This window comes from Artemia franciscana, chromosome 7, assembly GCF_032884065.1.
Source record: "Artemia franciscana chromosome 7, ASM3288406v1, whole genome shotgun sequence".
In the NCBI taxonomy this organism is placed as follows: domain Eukaryota; kingdom Metazoa; phylum Arthropoda; class Branchiopoda; order Anostraca; family Artemiidae; genus Artemia; species Artemia franciscana.
The window spans coordinates 48,022,723-48,048,210 of record NC_088869.1 but is presented as its reverse complement, the minus strand read 5'-3'; the positions used below and the strand labels follow the sequence as shown (position 1 = coordinate 48,048,210).

At 33.0% G+C, this 25,488-nt stretch overlaps 1 long non-coding RNA gene across 2 annotated transcripts; it reads left to right on the top strand.

Moving 5' to 3' along the window:
- On the top strand, nt 1–25,170 carry LOC136029394 (uncharacterized). 2 transcript variants are annotated; one of them, XR_010618022.1, is made up of 4 exons: nt 1–85; nt 3,800–3,908; nt 16,132–16,394; nt 24,729–25,170. It is a non-coding gene; the product is annotated as an uncharacterized LOC136029394 (long non-coding RNA). The 2 variants fall into 2 exon arrangements; XR_010618023.1 differs by lacking the exon at nt 3,800–3,908 and having other exon boundaries at nt 4–85.
- Nucleotides 25,171–25,488: the final 318 nt, after the last annotated feature.

Genomic DNA, 25,488 nt, shown 5'->3' with positions numbered 1-25,488 from the left:
CAACAGCACCTCACTTTGATCAATCTATAGTAGATAAACAGGGGCCATGATTAAAATCTTTACTTATCCATAATAATCTTTTTTTGTAAGTATAACATTTGTAATTCAGTGTTACAAAGAAAATAGATAATTCGAAGGACTATATTAGTGGTTTTTCAAGTATAATTCTAGTTTATGACTTCTTGCAAGTAAGTACCTACTTCCACCCCCTCTCTCTCTAGAGGGTCTTGACCTTAAAAAAAAATGAGTGTTATATATTGTAACCTGATCTATTTTGCAACCTTTCAAAATAGATCTTCTGCTTGAATGAACTACAACAAAATTGTTTTCAGGGTAAAATGGTATTTTAGTTACTTCTTGCTATATTGGAAAGGGATTAGGCTAGGAAAAATGAAACTTTTGTGGCCTAGTCTACATGCTAAAGTATGTCCTGGGTAGGTATTTAAAGTACCCGCCTCCACTCCTCCCTTTAGAGGATCCTTAAATTTGCCTCCATGACAGGTCTATACCTATTGAAATTTTGACAAAACAACATTTTGCCTTAATTTTCAGTTAGGCTACCAGTTGCTTTTTCTCTGCTGTTAGTTCTGAAAATGCAATTCCTGTTATTTGAGTAGAATTCTGAGCCATATCAATGGTTTTTTCCTTCAAAATTTAGGAAATGTACTTGCATATATTTAAAACCTTATAAATTGGGATTGAGCAAAGTTGTGAAGCTACTCAGAAAGTAAAACATAACAATGTTTCTAGAGCCTAAACATTACCTTGGACAAGCTGTATATAAAATAATAAAAATTATACTTTCAGAAAGAGATCTATACCCTAGCACAGAAAACGTCAAAGAAAGTTTTTATATAGCCTCATAGCTTTGCTAATTCCAATATTTAGTTTAGGGTTTGCAAGAATTTAAAAGAAATGTATTGGCTATTTAATTTGGGGGAACCATTAAATGTTATTGTAAATTCTAGTTTAGCTGCATTTTGCTATCTTGGAATGGTGTTAGGTGAAGAAAATGAAACTTTCAATAATAAATCCAGGGTCAAAAATATTCTGTAGGAAGGTGTTGTCAAGCTTTTATGTTAACCTCTTCTAACATTTAAGTCTTAGAAATGTGCCTACTTGATGAGCATTGAAGTTTTGATACTTTAAGGTATAGGTCTACAGACTAGAGCAAGACCTAGCCCTATTAGAATTTTGACAAAACAACATTTACCCAAATTTTCAGTTCTTAGTTTCTATTTCTGTATTTTAGTTCTGAAAATACAGTTCCTATTATCTGAGTAGCATTTTAAGCCATATCAATGGTTTTTTTTTTTTTCAAAGTTAAGAAATGTATTTGCAGATCTTTCAAACCTCATATTAAGCAAAGTTGTGGAGCTGAAAACAGTTGATTAAGGCTAATGAAAAAAAAATATAATGAATATATAATAGTATAGAAACAAATTTAGGCTCTATATATTTGCACATTAGGGGGTGGGTGGGAGTAAAACATAGCATAGCAAATCCTTAGATTGCCCCAAGCTGCAATTTAAGGTTTAAGGTAATATATTAAGTATGTAAACTAACCATTGCTGTATTTAAGATATGCCATGCCATATCCCCCTCCCCCTAATGTGCAAATAAATAGCCCAAATTTGTTTGCATAAACCAGACTAAAATATGAACTAAATACTTAATTGAAACATAGCTACAATTTATTTTGCAACCAAATCAAAGCTAATTGTGGAGTATAAAGAAGTTGCTTGACCAGTTTCTTGTCTCATGCTTGAATTGTTTGCTACCAAAATTGTATAGTGTTTACTATTTAACTGATAAGTAACAAACCTCTCTAACAATGTACCTGGCCTATGATCTGTAACTAGCTTAGACAGGATTAATATCTGAAATACTTTATAAGGAAATATATTTTTGAACTTTTGGTTATTTTAGACTGTTTTACCTTTTGGGCCTTCATTAAGGGCTGGAAATGAATTTTCTCTCTGAAAAAGCATAAGATGAGGCATCATGTAAACCTTAAAATATTGATTTCAATGCCAATTTTCAATGCATGCGTCATCTTTCTTCTGGTAAAAATTTCCAAATTCTATATTTTTGGACATAGGAGCTTAAAACCTTTATGGTAGGATTCTCTTATATGCTGAATCTGATGCTATACTTTTTGTTGAGTTTTTTTTTTTTTTTTTACTTTTAAAGGGTGTTTCCCACCATTTTTAAAAGTCAGGCAAATTTAATAAGGCTTTTGACCTTTGATCAGAACGCTAAGCTTGGTCACATAAAATTTGAAGGGGCTTCAGTCGATTGGGAATTGAAAGTTCCAGTGCTCTTTTTACAAGTCAGTAGAGACCAGAGGCACCCCCCCCCCCAGGCTGTTCCTCCACGGTTGTTGGGTCAAAATTTTGATGTAGTCACTTTGTTTAATATAGCCCTAAGGCCAAATAACTGAGCTTTTGGCATTGACAGAATCCCCAACAACCCACAAGGAATTGGTTGTAATTTATGTAAGTTGTTTGTTGTTATTAAATACAGTTTTTATGAAATTGTTGGTTGTAATAACTTTTAAGGAAGCTCTTTGAATTAGAACTAGGAAGTTCCATTTTCTTTTTAAGTGACAAAAGTGATCAAAGGGGAATACCCCTCCCCTATCCCTGTCTTTTTCCCCCAAATGAATCTAATCCAAATTTTTTTATCGCTATTTTTTCAACACGTTTTAAAGGTCAATTAATTATGCCTCCAAGGTCGACAACCCCCTTGGTTGAAAGACCCCAGGGCAAAGATTGTAAGTTTTTAAGCTGCCCATTGTGGACACATACTGTTTTTATGGAAGGTGTGGTTGCATAAGATTTGAATGGGACCACATTTGATTGAAAGTCAAATTTTAATCATAATCTTAATTTTTTCATTTTAATTTGTATTGGAAAAATATCTGTATTGACAAGATATTTTTGAAAAATTCTTCCACTGAAATGCAAAGCATTAAAACCAATTTAAAAAAATACAGGAAAGTGGCATTTCCTGTATTTATCCTGACACTCCAGCCAGATATAATAATGGATAGGCAATACCATGGTCGGATTTTTTTTTTTATTGAGACAAGTTTTGCAACGTTGTTTTACAACCATTTCATTTTACAGAAAACTATGGTCAGCATTAAGAGTAAGCATATACTAATGGTACTAGGGTTTGCTAAGGATACAAAGGTAAAACCTTTAGAAAATGTTGAGGGTGTGGTCGAACAAACTCAAAACACCCAATATGCAGGAGAGCTGCTAAAAGGGTAAAATTGAAACATCAAAGGAATAACTAAGGATATTGAGTACAAGTTTTAAAAACCATGTTGAGAGTAAAAAAAGGAACAAACAGCTCACTGTGGAGGATTGTAAACTATTTGAATTGTCCATTCTTAACATGCAGAATTTATCATTGTGCAATATAATTTGAATCAACTAGGTCACCATTAGGATTATTTTATTTTTCCATTTCTTCCTCTTAATTTAGCTTAGATATGTCAAATTTATTTTTCTGTTTCTCCCTTCTTCTCCCTGGTTGACTGTCTATTCTCTCTCTCTCTCTCTCTCTCTCTCTCTCTCTCTCTCTCTCTCTCTCTCTCTCTCTCTCTCTCTCTCTCTCTCCGCCCTTCTTTCTTTTCCCCTGGATTTAGCTGACATGTGGAGGCTACCTTAAAGATGTTTGGTCTTTTGATCTGTCCATCTCTCCATTTTATTTTCTGCTCCCTCTCTCTTTCTCTTTGTTTATATACGCTTTATGAGGTGCTAAAGCTCTTTATTTTATTGTATTTCAGTTTGAACGCATTGGTTTCCATCCAGTTTGGAATCCATTTCTTGGCTCTGTTTAGGATGTTTTGTCCTATCAATTGTTTGGTCAAAACGTACAACAATTTTTGTATAAAGGTAAGTGTCTTTATCTGTGCCTTTGTTTATATCAGGCATAATATCTGCCTTCTTTTGTGTTGTAAAATCAATTTTTTTTTTTGGACATCAACCAATCTTGTGCTGTAAAATCGATTTTTTTTTTCAGACATAAATTTTAGAATCTAGTGAAAACTCAATCCAGCTATGAGGTTTTGGCTTTAATAAAGTGATTAGTAAAGCCACCCCTTGAGGTATATCTCTGTTTTCCTTATTCACAAAGCAATAAGAGAATTCCATTAAGGACTTTCTTAAATTTTGTAATTTTTTCATTACTCACAGATAGTATTTGTTATTAGGAAAAATAGAGACTTTTTTTGTGTAGGATTTTTCATCCCTGCAAATCTAAGTGATTAATCTAATCTAAGTGATTAATAAAGCTAAGTAGAACTGGTTTTTCTTTAGATTGCAATCTGTATTGAATGAACTTCATTTAATTTTCATCAGTATTGAAAGAGAAAAGTGTCTGATCATGGATGTTAAAATGAAAATTGGGATAATACTTTAGAAACAAATTCGGTCTAAATATTTGCACATTAGGGGGAGGGGGAGTAAAGTATAGTGTGTCTGCATGCAAAGTATGTTAGGTACAAGTATTCTGCTTATTATGAAGTAAGAATTATTTTCTAATTTCAAACTATCCAAATGCTTTACCCCCCCCCTCCTAATGTGCAAATATATAGCCCAAATTACATATTTCCCATCTATTCCTTTACTTATCTTTTCTCATGCTAAGCTGAAAGAAACTAACAATGAAACTGGTTCTACTTTGTATCTATTTACATAGGCACTATCACAGACAGGTACCTTAAGCTGTACAGACTAAAGCACTTTAGCATTAGCTACTAGCAAAAAAAAATGTTGTAATCTTTTTAGCCTACAGTTTCTGTTTTTATCTACACTAACAAAAAATAATTCTTTGCTAAACTGTTCCAGTCCTCTTTCCCTATTTTGTATAGTTGAAATTTCGAATAAACGCATTTTCCAACTGTAAAGGTCAGAAGTATTGCTGATCTGATGAATAATGGTGGGATATTAATCTAGTTTAAAATTTAGTTGAAGTATTTTTTTTAAAGCATCTTGATGAACCAGAATGCTGGATCAACCTCATCATAATTGAGCTAAAGAAAGCATTTGATTTGATTTGCCATAGAACTCTTATCCACAAGCTATTGACAGATTTTAATGTTAATGCATATTTGGAAAGGATAGTTGCAAATTTTCTTTCAGGTAGAAGTAAAATAAAACTAAGTATAAATCAGCCTACTCTGATCCACAGCCAATCCACTCTGGAGTTCCTCTAGAAGTTTACTCCAGTTGTTTCTGCTAGTTTAGTTTACTCACTTGATCTTGTACATTATAATTATTGCATTTTCTATGCTTTCTATGCTTAATGGTATGTAAATTACCTCTAAGATTGTTCAATAAGTAATACTATAATTAAAACATTTATTATTGAGCTTACAATATAAATATATGTGTTGCAATATATAGTTTCCACCAAAAGTTGAACTGCTTGCCATCTTAGTGACAAATTTTGAATGTTAATGCAAAAAGAGTCTTCAATTTTAGCCTCACATTTGTAATCAACAAGCTCAAAGATTTTGCCCTCCAAAGTGTGGAGCATCCAGGAAACTTTTGACCATTCTAAGCAAAATATCTATCATGAAATTTTGATCAAATGCCATATCAGATGCTTGGGGTATTGAAAGGGTTGTAGATTGCTTTCTTCTTGGTTTTAGCCCTAAAACAGAGTCTAATACCACAGGTTTTGTTATAAAGTAAGCTGTTCTCCACCTTACTACTATGTGATGAGGCTAGGAAAAAAAACTATGTGAGAAAAATGTTTTTTTTTTTTTTTAAATCAAAGCCATTAGGTTGAGTGATTTGTCAAATCTCTATTGAGAAGATAATAAAGAGGAGATAGCTAAAAGCGGCTATTTTTTAATTAAGGCGAGGGCAAATTGGACAAAAGGAGAAAGTAATAAGAGCTAGTTAAAAATTGATGGAACTGTATTAATTTAAAAAATAGTAATAGTAATAAATAGTAATAAACTTAATTTCAGAGAAAAACTATTTAATGGAGCATGCATGCTCAAGATTATGAAAGGCAGTATTTTATCCTGTTTCCCATGCATCAAAGAAACTAGTGATTTACACTAAGAAGGATTTAGAACTAAGAATATTTGGCAAAATTCTTTGTAAGACGCTATTTTTTCATCTATCTGATGCTATTTTGCATGGTACTGTGAATTTATATCAAACCAATATCTTGGGCAGTATCTGAGAATATATATTTTTTTATTAGTTCTTCTTTTGACATGTGACTCGTTATATAGCTTTTTTCAGAGTTGTCTTTTAAATGTTATAATGTTTAGTATGATAATCTTTGTAAAACTTGCTGCATTTGGTTTAGTAAATAAAAAAATTCATTGTTGGCATATTCAAATTTCTGATGGCACAAACCTTTATGTGCCTAGCAAATAAAACTCGTATATTATCTAAGTAAAGTAAAACATGTATATCTAGAATTATGTTGGACAAAACTAAAAATGACCTATTGGGACTGGAAGTTTTTTTTTTCTGAAGCTTTTCACAAAGAATTAAAACGCTCTATTTATTGGTTGCTTCAAGGGACGTGCCTCTGAATCATAGAAAACCTAATCTTTTAAATGTTATAATGTTTAGTGTGATAATCTGCGTAAAACTTGCTGCATTTGGTTTAGTAAATAAAAAAATTCATTGTTGGCATACTCAAATTTCTGATGGCACAAACCTTTATGTGCCTAGCAAATAAAACTCGTATATTATCTAAGTAAAGTAAAACATGTATATCTAGAATTATATTGGACAAAATTAAAAATGACCTATTGGGACTGGAATTTTTTTTTTTCTGAAGCTTTTCACAAAGATTTAAAAATCTCTATTTATTGGTTGCTTCAAGGGATGTGCCTCTGAATCATAGAAAACCTAATCTTTTAAATGTTATAATGTTTAGTGTGATAATCTGCGTAAAACTTGCTGCATTTGGTTTAGTAAATAAAAAAATTCATTGTTGGCATATTCAAATTTCTGATGGAACAAACCTTTATGTGCCTAGCAAATAAAACTCGTATATTATCTAAGTAAAGTAAAACATGTATATCTAGAATTATGTTGGACAAAACTAAAAATGACCTATTGGGACTGGAAGTTTTTTTTTTCTGAAGCTTTTCACAAAGAATTAAAAAGCTCTACTTATTGGTTGCTTCAAGGGATGTGCCTCTGAATCATAGAAAACCTAATCTTTTAAATGTTATAATGTTTAGTGTGATAATTTGCTGCATTTGGTTTAATAAATAAAAAAATTCATTGTTGGCATACTCAAATTTCTGATGGCACAAACCTTTATGTGCCTAGCAAATAAAACTCGTATATTATCTAAGTAAAGTAAAACATGTATATCTAGAATTATGTTGGACAAAACTAAAAATGACCTATTGGGACTGGAAGTTTTTTTTTCTGAAGCTTTTCACAAAGATTTAAAAAACTCTAGGCTATTTATTGGTTGCTTCAAGGGATGTGCCTCTGAATCATAGAAAACCTAATCTTTTAAATGTTATAATGTTTAGTGTGATAATCTTTGTAAAACTTGCTGCATTTGGTTTAGTAAATAAAAAAATTCATTGTTGGCATATTCAAATTTCTGATGGCACAAACCTCTATGTGCCTAGCAAATAAAACTCGTATATTATCTAAGTAAAGTAAAACATGTATATCTAGAATTATGTTGGACAAAACTAAAAATGACCTTTTGGGACTGGAAGTTTTTTTTTTCTGAAGCTTTTCACAAAGAATTAAAACGCTCTACTTATTGGTTGCTTCAAGGGATGTGCCTCTGAATCATAGAAAACCTAATCTTTTAAATGTTATAATGTTTAGTGTGATAATTTGCGTAAAACTTGCTGCATTTGGTTTAGTAAATAAAACAATTCATTGTTGACATATTCAAATTTCTGATGGCACAAACCTTTATGTGCCTAGCAAATAAAACTCGTATATTATCTAAGTAAAGTAAAACATGTATATCTAGAATCATGTTGGACAAAACTAAAAATGACCTATTGGGACTGGAAGTTTTTTTTTTCTGAAGCTTTTCACAAAGAATTAAAACGCTCTATTTATTGGTTGCTTCAAGGGACGTGCCTCTGAATCATAGAAAACCTAATCTTTTAAATGTTATAATGTTTAGTGTGATAATCTGCGTAAAATTTGCTGCATTTGGTTTAGTAAATAAAAAAATTCATTGTTGGCATACTCAAATTTCTGATGGCACAAACCTTTATGTGCCTAGCAAATAAAAATCGTATATTATCTAAGTAAAGTAAAACATGTATATCTAGAATTATGTTGGACAAAACTAAAAATGACCTATTGGGACTGGAAGTTTTTTTTTTTCTGAAGCTTTTCATAAAGAATTAAAAAGCTCTATTTATTGGTTGCTTCAAGGGATGTGCCTCTGAATCATAGAAAACCTAATCTTTTAAATGTTATAATGTTTAGTGTGATAATCTGCGTAAAACTTGCTGCATTTGGTTTAGTAAATAAAAAAATTCATTGTTGGCATATTCAAATTTCTGATGGAACAAACCTTTAGGTGCCTAGCAAATAAAAATCGTATATTATCTAAGTAAAGTAAAACATGTATATCTAGAATTATGTTGGACAAAACTAAAAATGACCTATTGGGACTGGAAGTTTTTTTTTCTGAAGCTTTTCACAAAGAATTAAAAAGCTCTACTTATTGGTTGCTTCAAGGGATGTGCCTCTGAATCATAGAAAACCTAATCTTTTAAATGTGATAATGTTTAGTGTGATAATTTGCGTAAAACTTGCTGCATTTGGTTTAGTAAATAAAAAAATTCATTGTTGGCATATTCAAATTTCTGATGGCACAAACCTTTATGTGCCTAGCAAATAAAACTCGTATATTATCTAAGTAAAGTAAAACATGTATATCTAGAATTGTGTTGGACAAAACTAAAAATGACCTTTTGGGACTGGAAGTTGTTTTTTTTCTGAAGCTTTTCACAAAGAATTAAAAAGCTCTACTTATTGGTTGCTTCAAGGGATGTGCCTCTGAATCATAGAAAACCTAATCTTTTAAATGTTATAATGTTTAGTGTGATAATCTGCGTAAAACTTGCTGCATTTGGTTTAGTAAATAAAAATAATTCATTGTTGGCATATTCAAATTTCTGATGGCACAAACCTTTATGTGCCTAGCAAATAAAACTCGTATATTATCTAAGTAAATTAAAACATTTATATCTAGAATTATGTTGGACAAAACTAATAATGACCTATTGGGACTGGAAGTTTTTTTTTCTGAAGCTTTTCACAAAGAATTAAAAAGCTCTACTTATTGGTTGCTTCAAGGGATGTGCCTCTGAATCATAGAAAACCTAATCTTTTAAATGTTATAATGTTTAGTGTGATAATTTGCGTAAAACTTGCTGCATTTGGTTTAGTAAATAAAAAAATTCATTGTTGGCATATTCAAATTTCTGATGGCACAAACCTTTATGTGCCTAGCAAATAAAACTCGTATATTATCTAAGTAAAGTAAAACATGTATATCAAGAATTAAGTTGGACAAAACTAAAAATGACCTTTTGGGACTGGAAGTTGTTTTTTTTCTGAAGCTTTTCACAAAGAATTAAAACGCTCTATTTATTGGTTGCTTCAAGGGACGTGCCTCTGAATCATAGGAAACCTAATCTTTTAAATGTTATAATGTTTAGTGTGATAATCTGCGTAAAACTTGCTGCATTTGGTTTAGTAAATAAAAAAATTCATTGTTGGCATACTCAAATTTCTGATGGCACAAACCTTTATGTGCCTAGCAAATAAAACTCGTATATTATCTAAGTAAAGTAAAACATATATATCTAGAATTATGTTGGACAAAACTAAAAATGACCTATTGGGATTGGAAGTTTTTTTCTGAAGCTTTTCACAAAGATTTAAAAAACTCTAGGCTATTTATTGGTTGCTTCAAGGGATGTGCCTCTGAATCATAGAAAACCTAATCTTTTAAATGTTATAATGTTTAGTGTGATAATCTGCGTAAAACTTGCTGCATTTGGTTTAGTAAATAAAAAAATTCATTGTTGGCATATTCAAATTTCTGATGGCACAAACCTTTATTTGCCTAGCAAATAAAACTCGTATATTATCTTAGTAAAGTAAAACATGTATATCTAGAATTATGTTGGACAAAACTAAAAATGACCTATTGGGACTGGAAGTTTTTTTTTTTGAAGATTTTCACAAAGAATTAAAATAAAAAGTTTAGGAAATAAAAAAATTCATTGTTGGCATAATCAAATTTCTGATGGCACAAACCTTTATGTGCCTAGCAAATAAAACTCGTATATTATCTAAATAAAGTAAAACATGTATATCTAGAATTATGTTGGACAAAACTAAAAATGACCTATTGGGACTGGAAGTTTTTTTTTCTGAAGCTTTTCAAAGTTCTACTTATTGGTTGCTTCAAGGGATGTGCCTCTGAATCATAGAAAACCTAATCTTTTAAATGTTATAATGTTTAGTGTGATAATCTGCGTAAAACTTGCTGCATTTGGTTTAGTAAATAAAAAAATTCATTGTTAGCATATTCAAATTTCTGATGGCACAAACCTTTATCTAAGTAAAGTAAAACATGTATATCTAGAATTATGTTGGACAAAACTAAAAATGACCTATTGGGACTGGAAGTTTTTTTTTTCTGAAGATTTTCACAAAGAATTAAAAAGCTCTACTTATTGGTTGCTTCAAGGGATGTGCCTCTGAATCATAGAAAACCTAATCTTTTAAATGTTATAATGTTTAGTGTGATAATCTGCGTAAAACGTGCTGCATTTGGTTTAGTAAATAAAAATAATTCATTGTTGGCATATTCAAATTTCTGATGGCACAAACCTTTATGTGCCTAGCAAATAAAACTCGTATATTATCTAAGTAAATTAAAACATTTATATCTAGAATTATGTTGGACAAAACTAAAAATGACAAATTGGGACTGGAAGTTTTTTTTTCTGAAGCTTTTCACAAAGAATTAAAAAGCTCTACTTATTGGTTGCTTCAAGGGATGTGCCTCTGAATCATAGAAAACCTAATCTTTTAAATGTTATAATGTTTAGTGTGATAATTTGCGTAAAACTTGCTGCATTTGGTTTAGTAAATAAAAAAATTCATTGTTGGCATATTCAAATTTCTGATGGCACAAACCTTTATGTGCCTATCAAATAAAACTCGTATATTATCTAAGTAAAGTAAAACATGTATATCTAGAATTATGTTGGACAAAACTAAAAATGACCTATTGGGACTGGAATTTTTTTTTTCTGAAGCTTAAGTTGCGACCGGATCTGGTGACATTGAGGGGAGTTTTGGGTGGGGGAACCTAAAATGGTGAAAAACGCTTAGATTGGAGGGATCGGGATGAAACTTGGTGAGGAAAATAAGCAGAAGTCTTAGATACGCGATTTACATAATTGGAACGGATCTGCTCTATTTGGGGGGGGGGGTGTTAATTCTGAAAAATTAGAAAAATGACGTATTTTCAACTTACGAAGGAGTGATCGGATCTTAATGAAATTTCATATTTAGAAGAACCACATAACTCAGAACTCTTATTTTAAATCTCAACCGGATCCAGCGTAATTGGGGGGGGGGGCAGTTGGGGGGTACCAGAAATCTTTTAAATACTTAAAGCGGTGAGATCAGGATGAAACTGGATGGGAAGAATAAAAACCTGTCTAAGATACGTGACTGACATAACCGGACCTGATCTCCTCTCTTTGGAGTTGGGGGGGGGGGGGTAATTTTGAAAATTGAGATATTTGTAACTTACGAAAGGGTGACCAGATCTTAATGAAATTTGATATTTAGAAGGATCTTGGGCTTTAAAACTCTAATTGTAAATTCCAACCAGATCCTGTGACATTGGGGGGATTGGAGGGGGAAACTGGAATTCTTGGAAAACGTGAAAATTGGGGTATTTTTATCTTACGAATAGGTGATCAATTCTTAATGAAATTTGATATTTAGAAGGAATTCATGCCTCATAGCTCTTATTTCAAATCCTGACCTAATCTTTTGACATTGGGGGGGGGGGGGTTGGAGGGGGAAATATTGGAAAACACTTTGAGTGGAGGAATCGGGATGAAGCTTCGTGGATGGAATAAGCAAATGTCCTTGATCCGGAACCGTACTGGATTCATTCTCTTTGGGGGATTTGGGGGGAGGGGTTCAGTGATTTGACGAGTTTGGTGCTTCTGGACGTGTTAGGACGATGCAAATTGGTAGGCGTGTCGGAGCTGCACAAATTGACTTGACAAAGTCGTTTTCCCAGATTCGACCATCTGGGGGGCTAAAGGGAGAGGAAAAATTAGGTATTTATAACATATGAGTGGGTGATCAGATCTTAATGAATTTTGATATTTATAAGGACATCGTGACTCAGAGCTCTTATTTTAAATCCTGACTGGCATTAAGCCTCTTACTTTACTTTTAAATCAATCTATTGATTCATAGAATTGTGTTACAGCTCATACCATATGATATCTTGGCTCTTAGCTCTTCATGCCTCGTCACAAGTGCCATATGAGCTCTTAGCTCTTGTAAAGCCTAAAACCGCTCTATCTTGACAGCTCCACAGAACTTGCTATGGTGACAAACTCTTATCATTCTTAAAAACGAAGAAAAATTCAAAAATAACAGGCGATTTGAGAACTTCTGTGGAATCATTCCTTTGAAAAAAGGCCTTCAATAAAATAGGTGGTATCTGGAGCAGGATTGGTAAATTTTGCTTGTTCATAAAAGAGGCAGCTCCATCTAAATAATTAATCGACTAAATAATTTTACCAGTTGATCTTCTGTCTGCCTACATTACTCAGTCATCAAACAGTTCGTGGTAACGAACTGTAGTAAGGAGCGATCCGGCTCAATAGTAACCAAAACTCTAAAAAATTGAATTTTGATATCAATAGGTACATCAAAAGAATCGCATTTTAATGCTGATTTTAAATATATAAGTTTCATCAAGTTTAGTCTTAGCCATCAAAAGTTACGAGCCTGAGAAAATTTGCCTTATTTAGGAAAATAGGGGGAAACACCCCCTAAAAGTCGTAGGATCTTAACGAAAATGACACCATCAGATTCAGCGTATCAGAGAACCCTACTATAGAAGTTTCAAGCTCCTATCTACAAAAATGTGGAATTTTGCATTTTTTGCCCGAAGACAAATCACGGGTGCGTGTTTATTTGTTTTTTTTTTTTTTTGTTTTTGTTTTTTTTTTTTTTTTTTCCAGGGGTCATCGTATCGACCAAGTGGTCCTAGAATGTCGCAAGAGGGCTCATTCTAACGGAAATGAAAAGTTCTAGTGCCCTTTTTAAGTGACCAAAAAAATTGGAGGGCATCTAGGCCCCCTCCCACGCTCATTTTTTCCCAAAGTCAACGGATCAAAATTTTGAGATAGCCATTTTGTTTAGCATAGTCGAAAATCATAATAACTATGATTTTTGGGGATGACTTGCTCCCCCACAGCCCCTGGGGGAGGGGTTGCAAGTTACAAGCTTCAACCAGTGTTTACATATAATAATGGTTATTGGAAAGTGTACAGACGTTTTCAGGGGGATTTTTTTGGTTTTGGGGGTAGGGTTGAGGGAGGGGGCTATGTGGGAGGATCTTTTCTTGGAGAAATATGCCATGGGGGAAAAAAATTCAATGAAAAGGGCGCAGGACGAATCTGGTCACGTTAGAAAAAAATGTCAAATTAAGAGCTTAATATGCAATGCTGGGTGTTCGGAGCCTCTCTATTATGGAGTATAATTTGAAAATAACACAACTATACGAGCGATAAAACATGTATACCACAACCATAACTCAACTAACGAAAGAACTGCTAAGAGATAACACAACTATAAAGCGAAAACAGGTGAAAACTAACGGGAAAATAAACGAACTAAGAGGTGGAAGGGGCCCAGAGAAAAAAATATAATCCTTTTTCAATTTTGAGCCGAACTTCCGCAAAGGAGTAATAATGTCAGAAGCCCCGAAATACCGAATTATTTTCTTTTCAAACACTTCGTGGTAAGGAACTGTAGTAAGGGGCGACCCGGCTCAATAGTAAACGAAACTCTAAAAAACGGAATTTTGATGCTAAAAGATACATCAAAAGATTCAAATTTTTACGCTGATTCTAAATATTAAGTTTCAATTAATTTAGTCTTTGTCATCAAAAGTTACGAGCTTGAGAAAATTTGCCCTATTTTGGAAAAAAGGGGGAAACATCCATTAAAAGTCACAGAATCTTAATGAAAATCACACTATCGCATTCGGTATATCAGAGAACTCTATAGCAAAAATTTCAAGCTCCTATCTAAAAAATGTGGAATTTTGTATTTTTTGCCAGAAGACAAATCACGGGTGCGTGTTTATTTATTTGTTTGTTTTTTTCCCAGGGGTCATCTTATCGACCAAGTGGTCCTAGGATGTCGCGAGAGGGCTCATTCTAACGGAAATGAGAAGTTCTAGTGCCCTTTTTAAGTGACCAAAAAATTGGAGGGCAAATAGGCCCCCTCCCATGCTCATTTTTTTCCAAAAGTCAACAGATTAAAATTTTAAGATAGCCATTTTGTTCAACAGAGTCGAAAACCATAATAACCATGTCTTTGGGAATGACTTACTCCCCCACAATCCCTGAGGGAGGGGCTGCAAGTTACAAACTTTGACCAGTGTTTACATATAGTAATGGTTATTGGGAAGTGTACAGACGTTTTCATGGGGATTTTTTGGTTTGGGGGTGGGGTTGATGGGAGAGGGCTTTGTGGGAGGATCTTTCCTTTGAGGAATATGTCACGGGGGAAGAAAAATTCAATGAAAAGGGCGCAGGATTTTCTAGCATTACTATAAAAAAAAACAATGAAAAAATAAACATGAAAACGTTTTTTCAAATGAAAGTAAGGAATAGCATTGAAATTTAAAACGAACAGAGATTATTACGCATATGAGGGGTTCTAAAAATACTTTAGCATAAAGAGCGAGGTATTTAGGAGGAGATAAATACCTCGCTCTTTATGCTAAAATATTTTTAGTGATTTCAACTATTTATTCTACGGCCTTTTTGATTCAGGGGTCATTCTTAAAGAATTGGGACAAAACTTACGATTTAGTGTAAAGAGCGAGGTATTAACGAGGGTACAAACCCCCTCGTACACATAATAAAAATATAAGAATATAAAAGTTTGTTACGTAAGTTAATTCTTAAGTTACGTATATTTTTTACTAATAAAAACGTTCGTTGAATATTAAAAGTTCTAGTAGCCTTTTAAAGTAACCGAAAAATTGGAGGGCAGCTAGGCCTCCTTCCCCACCCCTTATTTCTCAAAATCGTCTGATCAAAACTAAGAGAAAGCCATTTAGCCAAAAAAAATTAATATACTAATTTCATTTCAATAATTTATGTGCGGAGAGCCAAAATCAAACATGCATTAATTCAAAAACGCTCAGAAATTAAATAAAAAAAACTAGTTTTTTTTTAACTGAAAGTAAGGAGCGACATTAAAACTTAAAACGAACAGAAGTTACTCCGTATATGAAATGGGTTGTCCCCTCCGCAGTCCCACGCTCTTTACGCTAAAGTTTTTAATTGTTTTAAAAAGTAGAATTGTGGCAAAGAGTCAAACTTTAGCGTAAAGAGCGAGGGACTGCGGAGGGGACAACCCATTTCATATACGGAGTAATTTCTGTTCGTTTTAAGTTTTAATGCCGCTCCTTACTTTCAGTTAAAAAAAACTAGTTTTTTTATTTAATTGCTAGTAAAATTGTCATAATTGATTAACTTGCTAACTGAAAGATAGACATACTTTTCGATGACGTTTTCCAAATATAACAGTCACTACCATCATAACTGCTTTATAAAAGGACTGAATCAGGATAAACGGGCCAAGTTAAAAGGTTGCTTTTATTCTACATTGCAGAAAGTCCAGAAAACAATGGTTTGAAGAGGTAGGCCCCCCCCCCAGGGTATCCACCCAGCAAATAGTCTTAAATAGAGTTTGCTAGTTTGATTTATCTATAAAATTATGGATCAGTGTGTCTATTTAAGGTTGCACCTATAAATTACGATATCCTTAATAGTGTCTTTTTTTCAAGGATCTCCGTACATTCTAAAAAATCTAGAATCAAAGACCGACTATTCGTTCCGCTTCTCCGCAAGAAACTCGGTGGGAATTTCTACGTACGGAGAAGAAACCTATATAATGGCAGAACGGGCTGCTCCAGAGAAACCGAAAATCATCGCGACTCCAACCGGAGATGTAGTTCATTCTCCATACTCGGAAAAGTACAACTTGACTTGGACCATCATGCCTGCTAATGGAGTACCAATCAACAAATTCTAGATAGTATATTTTCCAGTGAGTAATCATATTTATGTGTGTTTAGATTTGTTATGTAGTTACAATATTTTTCCTATTTTCAAATCTTATTAGAAACTAGTCAGAATAAAAAAAAATCCAGAAGTCTAAAAATAATTATTGGAATCATCCATGTTATTATTATTATAGTTAATGGGTTTTCGACTGGCTGTCCTTACCCATTCCCCTTCTTAGGGCAGCTATGGTCTTCTTCCTTATTTTTGGTGTGGGGTGGGGGAAGTAGAAGCTGGATAGATCGATGAGTGGTGAATTTACTGTCTTTTGTTAGAGCTTTGTCTACACTCGCTTTTGAAGAGTAACCAAAGGGGCACTGTTTGATTTTAAATATATAAGTGTCATCAAATTTAGTCGTCAATTTCTTACTCATCAAAAGTTACGATCCTGAGAAAATTTGCCTTGTTTTGGAAAATAGGAGCACCCTCTAAAAGTCATACGATCTTAACGAAAATCACACCATCGCATTCAGCGTATCAGAGAACCCTACTGTAGAAGTTTCAAGCTCTTATCTACAAAAATGTGGAACTTTGTATTTTTTGCCAGAAGACCGATCACGGGTGCGTGTTTATTTGTTAGTTTGTTTTTTTCCCCAGGAGTGATCTTATCGACCAAGTGGTCCTAGAATGTGGCAATAGGGCTCATTCTAACGGAAATTAAAAGTTCTAATGCCCTTTGTAAGTGACCTAAAAATTGGAAGGCACCTAGGCCCCCTCCCAAGCTTATTTTTCCCAAAGTCAACGGATCAAAATTTTGAGATAGCCATTTTGTTCAGCATAGTCGAAAAACATAACAACCATGTCTTTGGGGACGACTTTCTCCCCACAGTCCCCAGGGGAGGGGCTTTAAGTTACAAACTTTGACCAGCGTTTACATACAGTAATGATTATTTGGAAGTGTACAGACCTTTTCAGGATGATTTTTTTTTGTTGGGGGGGGGAAGGGCTAAGTGGGAGGATTTTCCCTTGGAGGAGTTTGTCATGGGAGAAGAGAAATTCCAATGAAGGGGGCACAGGTTTTTGAAGTATTATTAAAAAAAAAAAACAATGAAAAAATAAATATGAAAAAGTTTTTTCAACTGAAAGTAAGGACCAGCATTAAAATTTTAAAACGAACAGAGATTATTACGCATATGGGGGGGGGGGGTTCCATCTCTTCCTAAGTAGCTCGCTCTTTACGCTAAAGTATTTTTAGTAATTTCAACAATTTTTTCTACAGCCTTTGTGATTTAGGGGTCAATCTTAAAGAATTGGGACAAAATTAAAGCTTTAGTGTAAAGAGTGAGGTATCAACGAGGGGACAAACCCCCTCATATACATCACAAAAATATACGAATATAGAAGGTCGTTACGTAAGTTAATTTGTAAGTTATACATATTTTTTACTAATAAAGACGTTCGTTAAAAATTAAAATTCTAATTGCCTTTTTAAGTAACCGAAAAATTGGAAGGCAACTAGGCTAAGGACCCCCGAAGAGGAGAGGGGACGCAAGGAAGGTCGGGCATGGAGAATCATGACATTTCAAAAACAAACACTAACCAATGCATAGGGAGCTAAGTTTATTAGTATGAAACTAATTGTTTATACATAGTGTCTTTGAAAGATATGAAATAAATAATTCGAAGAAACAAACAAAAAATAAAAAAAATGTGAGAGTAACCTCGGACCCTGGAGGGGATAAAGGGGGTAGGATTAGTGAGAATTATGATGTCCATGGGTTCCCCCTTAAAATTTCATATAAAGCGAATCATAGAAAGTTAAGTTTGCTGAGATGAGACCTATTGCTTATGCGCAGTTTCTTTTAAAGATTAAGTTTTAAAAAAAAATACTGAAAGTACGGAGCGATATTAAAACTAGAAACTATTCCATAAATGAAAAGGACTATCCGCTACTTAACGCCCTTCTCTTTACACTAAACTTTGACTCTTTTTCACAATTCTACTTTTTAAAACAATATAAAACTTTAGCATAAAGAACGGGGCGTTAAAGAGCGGACAACCCTTTTCATATACGGAATAATTTCTGTTCCTTTTAGGTTTTAACGTTGTACCTTACTGTCAGGAAAAAAAACTTGTTTTTTCATTTAACTTATGAATATCTTTGAATTAATACAGGTTTTGAATTTATTTCACCGTACATGAATAATTAAAACAAAATTTGCATATTAATTTTACTTTTTTTTTAGCTAATAATAACCTTATAATAGTCTAAGTTTGATTTTTGTTCCAGTTGTTTAAGAGTGAGTGCTAAATCACAAAGGCTGTTCAATTGGAATAGTAACCTCTTTTAAAAGTTATAAAATAATGTTTAGTGTAAGGGCGAGCTATTGAGGAGAAGCAACCCCTCTCATATACGCAATAATATCTGTTCGTTTTAAGTGTTAATGTAGCTTTTTACTTTCAATTGAAAAAACTTGGCTTTATTTAATTGCTGATCGTTTTTTGAAATAATTTTGGGAAAAACAGCTCCTCCTCCATGAAAAATTCCCCAATCATCTCATTGGTTAATCTATAGACTGTTTTCGAATCTCCCTTCTTTGCTGCTTCTTCCATCAAAGCTGCTTTGTGTTCAATAAATCGCCTCTTGTCGGCCTTGGCACTTTTCTTTACTTTTTTGTCTATTTTTCTACATGATTCTTGCAGAACAATCAATTCAGATGCGTCTGAAGCCGACAGTTTCCAGGTTCCTTTGGAGATTCATCTTTCTTTCTTTTTCTTCTAATAGCCTAATTTCTCCTCTGCAACTTCTCTGTGCTGGCTTTTCAGTTTCTCCCACATATTTTCAACATCATTATCTGGTTCTAATTTCGATTGCAGAGTTTCAAATCTATTTAAAAGTTCTAGCAGGAACATTCATGTTGTTTCCTTGTCGTTCAGTTTCTCAACGTTGAAGTGTTTGTGTATTGTCGGTTTATTGTTTTTCTGTGTCATTACCTTTAGATGGATCTTGGCAACCATGGGGCTATGGTCTGATTTATATATATATATATATATATATGTATATATATATATATATATATATATATATATATATATATATATATATATATATATATATATATATATATATATATATATATATATATTGTCCTAAACGTCCGAAAACGGTGAATATCGACTTGACCGGTGATTCTGAAATAAATAAGTGAAAAACCAAATATTTCAAAATGCTTTGTTTCTATCGACTATTTAAATTAGGTTTTGATTGATAGATTCTGGTGACATATCTCAGATTCTGGACCATATGAATACATTTTATTTATTTGTCTTTCTTTGCTATTAACTTTTCTTTCTCTGTTACTATTTTTGCAACACCCTCGTTTTGTTTGAATTGGTACGAAGGACTGGCATAACTGATATCCAGCCGTTCATTTTTCCAAGGATTATTTTTGTTTTGATTTTGTATTATATTGTATTGTGCTTATGTTAATAAAAACGTCTGAAAAAATTTCCTCAAATTAGGAGAATCCTGTTTTCAAAGAGAGGGGGGGATAAACACCTAGAACCTCCCATAGAAGGCTCTTTTGGGGTTGCCGCCCTGTGAAAAAAAAATCACTAGTTTCTAGAAAAATTATTGATTCAGCACATAAATCACTAGATTATTGAAGAAAACAGCTAAATCAACCAACAAATTACTAGAATTACAAAACTATTTATCAGTGTAAAGAGTAGCTATTTTGCTTCTTTACCATGTTCTATACAGACGCATGAATGGGAAGGGTGTAAAAACACCCCCATAGATGTGGAAAAATACCTTTAGATTGGTATTTTGGTTTTTCTCAAGCAAAAATTACCCTTGAAATTTGAAAAAAAAACCTTTTCGCATCTTTATGCAGAGAATAGAACAAAAGCTTTGCTTCTTCCCTGTATTTTCCTGATTTGGTACCTTGGGTTTATCCCCCTCAGTGATCTAATCAAAAAATTTACTTTTTAATTTATTTCCTTGTCTATTCGAAACCCCAGTTTTTTTCCCCAACAAATATAGGAACTATTTTATTTTTACTCTAGTTGAGCTAGTGCAATTACTGGACACCGACGATGATTTTGGAAATGGCTTTTTTTATATTTTTATTGAAAAAATTGTCCCGCACTTAACAAACTTTAATAAGCATCTGTCTTATCCCGCACTTAACAAACTTTAATAAGCATCGGTCTTATTATTTCTATATAAGAAAGATGCAAAGAAAACGTTTTTCTCCCAATATATTTCCGTTTATTACTGACAATTAATAAAAAGAACTTTTCCAGAAAATACGTTTTTCAAGGAAAGTAGAGCTCCATTAAACCAAAAATTAAAAAATTAAAATCAAATCATTTACCAAGCGTAATACTATCGCAAATCAGCATCAATAAATAAAGGAAATCCAAAACGAGCAGAAATTACAATTAGTGACCGAGTCAAACAACCCTCATGAGTTCTCGTGCGTACCCTCATGCTCGAGGCTCACAACCCCTATGCCTTCTCAAGGCTAGGACATTATTTGCACTCTACTGAAAAAAATACAGATGAATGTACAGTGTCAGTTTAATATACATATGCTCATATTTATTCTTTAAAATCTTAATAATGTTTTATTTATTAAAGTCATTAAAGTGGAAACATTTAATTTTTTTTCTGTTAAGTGCAAATTATGTTTAGGCCTTGAGTAGGCATAAGGGTTGTGAACCCCTAATCATGTTATATTCAGCTCGTCTTGAGTTTGACTCGGTTATTTATTGTAATTTCTGTTCGTTTTGGGTTTCGTTTATTTATTGATGCTGATTTGTGGTAGTTTTACACTTGGTAGATTATTCAGTTCTATCTTTGCTCATTTTTGGTTTAATGGAGTTCCTTACTTTTCCGTAAAAAAATTATTTTATGAATTTTTTTTTTAGTTAATTGCCAGTAATACACGGAAACATATTGAGAGATAAATATTTTCTTTGGAACTTCTTTCTATTATAGAAACAATAAAACCAATGCTTATTAAAATCTGTCAAGACAGGGACATATTTTTTCCATCATAAACGGAACGGATCCGCTCTCTTTGGGGTAGTTGGGGGAGGGGTTAATTCTGAAAAATTAGAAAAAATGAGGTATATTTAACTTACGAACGGGTTATCGGATCTCAATGAAATTTGATATTTAGAAGGATATCGTGTCTCAAAGCTCTTATTTTAAATCCTGACTGGATCTGGTTACGTTGGGGGAAGTTTGTGGTGGGGGAACCTAAAATCATGGAAAACGCTTAAATTGGAGGGATCGGGATAAAACTTGGTGGAAAAAATAAGTAGAAGTCTTACATACGTGATTTACATAATTGGAACGGATCCGATCTATTGGGGGGGGGGGGGTTAATTCTGAAAAATAAGAAAAAATGACGTATTTTTAACTTACGAAGGAGTGATCGGATCTTCATGAAACTTCATATTTAGAAGGACCTCGTAACTCAGATCTCTTATTTTAAATCGCAACCGGATCAAGCGTAATTGGGGGGGGGGGGCAGTTAGGGGGAACGGAAATCTTAGAAAATACTTAAAGCGGTGAGATCAGGATGAAAGTGGATGGGAAGAATAAAAACCTGTCTAAGATACGTGACTGACATAACTGGACCGGATCTGCTCTTTTTGGTGGAATTGGAGGGGGGGGGGGGTAATTTTGAAAATTGAGATATTTGTAACTTACGAAAGGGTGACCAGATCTTAATGAAATTTGATATTTAGAAGGATATTGTGCTTTAAAGCTCTTATTTTAAATTCCAACCAGATCCTGTGATGTTGGGGGGAGTTGGAGGGGAAACCGGAATTCTTGGAAAACGTGAAAATTGGGGTATTTTTATCTTACGAATAGATGATCGGATCTTAATGAAATTTGATTTTTAGAAAGAATTCATGTCTCAGAGCTCTTATTTCAAATCCCTACCAGATTGTTTGACATTGGGGGGAGTTGGAGGGGGAAATCTTGGAAAAACCCTTGGAGTTTAGGAATCGGGATGAAGCTTGGTGGATAGAATAAACAAGTGTCCTTGATACGTGATTGAAGAATCGTACTGGATTCGCTCTCTTTGGGGGAGTTGGGGGTAAGGGTTCAGTGATTTGGTGAGTTTGGTGCTTCTGGACGTGCTAGGGCGATGAAAATTGATAGGCGTGTCAGGGAGCTGCACAATTTGACTTGATAAAGTCGTTTTTTCAGATTCGACCATCTGGGGGTCTAAAGGGAGAGGAAAAATTAGAAAAAATTAGGTATTTATAACTTACGAGTGGGTGATCGGATCTTAATGAATTTTGATATTTAGAAGGACATTGTGACTCAGAGCTCTTATTTCAAATCCTGACCGGCATTAAGGTTCTTATTTTCCTTTCTAAATCAATCTTTTGATTCATAGAATTTTGTTAGAGCTCATACCATATGATCTCTTGGCTCTTAGCTCTTCTCGCCTCGTCACAAGTGCCATATGAGCTCTTCGCTCTTGTTTTTCTTTTTTTTTTCAACGATATTCAAAATGCACTCTGATTGTTTTATTGGTTTGTATGGAAACTTAGACAAGTATATCTCTTAAAAAGAATAATGAAAATTGATGTATTCAATTATTTATGAAAAGACCTTCATTGACAGCTATGAAAGTTTTGAGAGCACTAGACACCAAGTTAAAGAAAAAGATAAAAAATGAAAGATAAGGTAGAAACACGTGCTACTAAAGAGCTTAAGAAGCCGCAGATTCCTTTTGAAGTTGCAGTTCTATTTTGGAATCAAGTTTTTTGGTGTTTGAATTTTTACCAATGAAAAGTGTTGTTGGATTTAATGCTTATGTTGACTTATTTATTATCCGTGTCTAAAGTGGCACCACTGACAAAAATGTGACCCTCATCTGAAAACTGAGGGTCACTAAAACCTCCGAAATTAGTTGAAATTTTCTTTAAGTATTTCCAGATAATTCTTTTGGTATTTATTTAAAAGTTCGTTATAATGAAAACTAAATTTTTTAAATTGCCATGTTAATTTATTTGCAGAAAAACCTCTTGGTATCAATTTTTGGCTTAAGATTTTACATCTATTTTTAAAATCAATATAATGACTACAAATCCTTGCATAACGAAGCAACTGTGAGAAAAATGCAGAATATGTGATATTTGAGTGTATATTACTTTCAGGGAATGGGAAACTAATCACTTCAAAATCAAAATCATCCGTTTTATTAGACATTTTGAAACTTAATTTATTATTATCACAAATATTAACATTTAAATCTAAGAAATGATCTTCATGACCAGCGCCATGACTAAGTTCAAGAGTAAGCTCTGATGGATATATATTTTTAGAAATATCAATGAAATCCTTACAATTTAAGACCAAAATATCATCTAAATATCTTTTATTATTTGACAAAACATGTTTTAAATTATTTGGATTATTCTTATCCATCATATATTTATATTCTAGTTGACTTAAAAATAAGTCAGCTATAAATGGGCTGGCATTCCCCCCCCCCATGGGAATTCCCACGATTTGCTTGTACAAATCACCACCAAATCTTATATAAGTATTGTATAAAACAAATTCTAATAACTCAAAAATCATATCCAAGCTGTAACATCTCAAGTCAACTGTGGTATTAAAGCAATTTGTCCATATAGCTTTTTTATTATAAGTGTCTATTTTTAAGAACCTTTTACTAGATAAGAGGAAAGATTTCTTGATAACAGTTTTTAAATTATCTAACACTACATTAAGTGATAAATTAGTATACATTGTCGCAAAATCGAAAGACTCAATTCTTTTATATATATATGTATTATATATATATATATATATATATATATATATATATATATATATATATATATATATATATATATATATATATATATTGTATAATATATTAGTTCTTCATCACTTTTTCGATGGTTTTATCTCCGTGGGGCTCTTAGAAAATGTAAATTTTTTAAATCACACCTTATCTACCCATGAAAGTTTTTGCCCAGAAAATCTCTTTTCCACCAAAAACTAATCCATGCTACCCCCGCCCCTCCTTAGGTAGTGCTCATTTTCACATTTAGCATTTATCTTGTATTGACTAATTCAGTTTTAAGGAACACATTTGTATCTTTGCTTTTCCTATATTACAAAATGTTCCAGGAAAGTCTAAAAGGATGTGTTAATAGCAAGCATAATTACATGTGAAGAAAAAAGGTCTTGACCAGACATCGCAACCATCTTGAGGTTTTCGCTCTTGTAATGTATTTAGCCAATCTTCAAAATTTATCCTTTTATAAATTTTTTAGTTCGGAAAAACATATTGTCTATTGTCTGCAAATGATTGACTTTCCTTTTCTTTTCTAGATAATGAAGTAGCTGGGCAGTAAATTTCGGAACTCTGTATAAGCCTGTTCTCTGTTGCATTCGTCTTTTTGTGTATAGACGCTTATTTTTACATAAAAAGACAGTGCAGCAGAACTGGTTTCTTATAATTTTAAAGTTTAAATAAAAAAAACAAGGGTTCTAAACCTCAAGTTAAATAGAGTCTCAGTAAAATTCGCGTATATTTTTTTTTCCTCCCCTTTTTATATTTTACTAAAAAAATAGAACCCTCAAAAATTTTTTACTCAATTTTGCTTCAATTTTTTGCTCATCCTTCACCTAACGAATTTACTGCTCATTGAAGCTGTGCAATTATGTGGCCTCTGCTCCTGCCAAAGAACCTCTTCCTGACTCAACATACAAGAATATTTTTTTATTTTATATTTTAATATAAATTTAATCAATAAAATATTGTTTCTTTGTATTCTTGCAAACAGCTTGTTGTTCTTAGAGCTAGGGATAGTTCATAGGGACGGAGTACAAGATAGAGAAAATTAAAATAAATACATAACTATGTTTATCAAAACGATTAATGAAGAGCACTTACTATACACGAACAACTATTGTATACTTTCAACTTTAAGCATCACCTTTTAAGAAGGGGATGCCATGGAGGAAAAGTAATTTTGTGGTTATGTTTCAAAAACAATTTCGACAGACGTATTTCTGGGCCCGCCATTTTATATTTGCGGATTAATGCTAAACTTAAAAAATGTAGCTAGGACTTTTTTATATATAGAGT